Here is a 2500-nt window from a genome sequence, read left to right as displayed (position 1 = left end):
AGGGAGGGAGGGAAGGAAGTAGGGAGGGAGAGAGAAAGGGAGGGAAGGAAGGAGGGAGGGAGGGAAGGAAAGGGTGAGGGAGGGAAGGATGGAAAGGGGGAGGGAGGGGAGGAAAGAGGGAGGGAAGGAAGAAGGAACAGAGAGAGAGTGAGAGAGGGTGGGGGCGGAGTGAAACAGAGCCAAAAGACGAAAAGAGGAAAGAAGAGATGATAAATAAGAAGGAAAGAAAATAGGAACAAAAGCACGAGAAAATATAAGCGAATAAATTGCTAGAGAAAGGATACAGAGTTATTGAGCTGCTGCCTAATTTCAGCTGGAACAGCGGCTTTTCTCCTGCCGACAGTCTCCTCGCTTCCCACATCCTCCGCCTTCTCCCTTATGTTACCCACCCTGCGCATAGTCCGCCCGATCCTCCGACCTGACCTGACCTCCCTTTGCTTCCGTTCGTCTGTCCTGAGGATGGAATCCAGGTGGATTTCGAAACTGTAGTCTCAATTTCAAGAAATCTAGTTTTCGCATTGTGTTTTTTTTCTACTATACATACATATACACATATATGTGTATATATATGTATATATATATGGTTAGAGCACTGGACTTTGACTCTCGTGGTCCCGTGTTTAATTCCCTCGTCGCGGCAGTCGTAAAAATGCCTGCGCTCCTACTGCTGGCTGGAGCCCGATCTCATGTGTGTATATATATATATACATATGCATGTGTGTGTGCATACATACATATTACATACATCTATTCAAGCATTATATCTCCTGTTACCAAATTCTTAATAAAACAAAATGTCTTCACAGAATCATTCAGTCACTTAGACACACTGGCCGATTCTAATTGAACACAATTAAATTCGCGTTAGAGGGGGCGCCCGGGATTGAACCGGGGACCTCTCGATCTGCAGTCGAATGCTCTACCACTGAGCTACACCCCCACACACCTAATGGAATGGGCAAGTTGTATTTAGCATTTATTCATACATTCATACACACATATATATATCTGTGTGTGTGTGCGTGTGTTTGTGTGTGTACGTATAAATCAATATATATTCCATCATTCATATATATTCCTCAGTATATCTGACTTCGGTTTCGAATTTCTAAATCAATTTCCACCGAGTGCCCACTGGGAGTGTGTGTGAAACCTCGCTATCATTACTTATGAGTAGATAGATCATGTGTATGGAGCTAGTTAGATCCTAGTTGCACACTCCTTTTAGTGGTTGGTTGGTTTAGTACTGGCCCTCCGGTCTCATACCCGGAGGACCAGTACTGTGTTGCATGAGGTTGAAGTTGCTTGCGTCTTCGAAACAGCTTGACGAATCTGATGTTAGAATACAACAATGTTAGAGCATTTTGCGGCATTCACATCATTAGGGTAATTACTGTTTGACAGGGATGCTCCAGTGCAGGATCTCTGGAAGGAATTGCTGGTGATGAGCCGATATTCCGTGAGATTCTTGGACCGGCACTGAAGAACTCCCAAACCTATACTTGGTAGTTCATGCCAGGAGGTGCGATTTTCCTTCTCATGGTAATAACACCAATGTACATTTGATTATCCGGATAATATATTCTAGTACCCACTGGCAAGGGACCCATAAAAGGAGAGTGTGGGAATCAAAACATGTGTGTGTGTGTGCGTGTGTTTATGTCTGCATGTGCGTGTGTGTGTGCAAGTATTTATATATGTACTTCCTTTCATTGTTCTATTTGCAATTTGTTCAACATGAATTCCACACGTGTGTGTGTGTCTCTGTGTGTGTGTGTGTGTGTGTGTGTGTGTGTGTGTGTGTGCATGTGCGTGTGTTAGAGACTTAAATATAATCTAACAGATATCGTTACATTGGGGGTGTAGCTCAGTGGTAGAGCATTCGACTGCAGATCGAGAGGTCCCTGGTTCAATCCCGGGCGCCCCCTCACTATTGTTTTAATGATGTACAGTATACACTATCCAGATGGATTTGCCTTCAGTACCTAAGTGTCTGAATGAATCTGTGAGTTTGACAATATCTTGGCTGTGTGCAACAGATAACTCTTTGTCAGTGTTATATTGCGGATTTGGTAGCTAAACAAGCACACAAACACACATACATTTGTGCAGTATGTACAGTACTAAATCCACCGTGAAACCCACAAAGAATTCTCTGTTGAACACAGCCAATATATATATATATATATATATATATATATATATATATATATATATATATACATATAAATGTGTGTGTGTATATATATGTATGTATGTATGTGTGTGTGTAACGAGGCCGAATAACAAGTCGCGTCTGGCACGATGCAGAAATCCTGGGTAGTGGTCAGGTGTAACAGACTTCACGATAACTTGTAGCGGTTTATTCTTGAGAGAGAGTATAGTACAACTGACAGATAGAGGTCTGGTCCGGTCAGCGTGCTGTAGGCTGTCTGTCTGTCGCTCGCAGGTGACCTTCCTTTATACAGATTGTACTAGGAATTCACAAGGGTTGCGATGT

At 43.0% G+C, this 2500-nt stretch overlaps 2 non-coding genes across 2 annotated transcripts; one reads left to right on the top strand and one right to left on the bottom strand.

Annotated features, from left to right (window-relative positions):
* Nucleotides 1–868: 868 nt before the first annotated feature.
* Trnac-gca lies at nucleotides 869–940 on the bottom strand. Its single transcript has one exon. It is a non-coding gene; the product is annotated as a tRNA-Cys (tRNA).
* A 916-nt stretch (nucleotides 941–1856) lies between these two features.
* Nucleotides 1857–1928, top strand: Trnac-gca. The gene has a single exon. It is a non-coding gene; the product is annotated as a tRNA-Cys (tRNA).
* Nucleotides 1929–2500: the final 572 nt, after the last annotated feature.

Source organism: Penaeus chinensis, chromosome 36 (genome assembly GCF_019202785.1).
Source record: "Penaeus chinensis breed Huanghai No. 1 chromosome 36, ASM1920278v2, whole genome shotgun sequence".
Lineage (NCBI taxonomy): Eukaryota > Metazoa > Arthropoda > Malacostraca > Decapoda > Penaeidae > Penaeus > Penaeus chinensis.
This window is presented reverse-complemented; position numbering and strand designations above follow the sequence as displayed.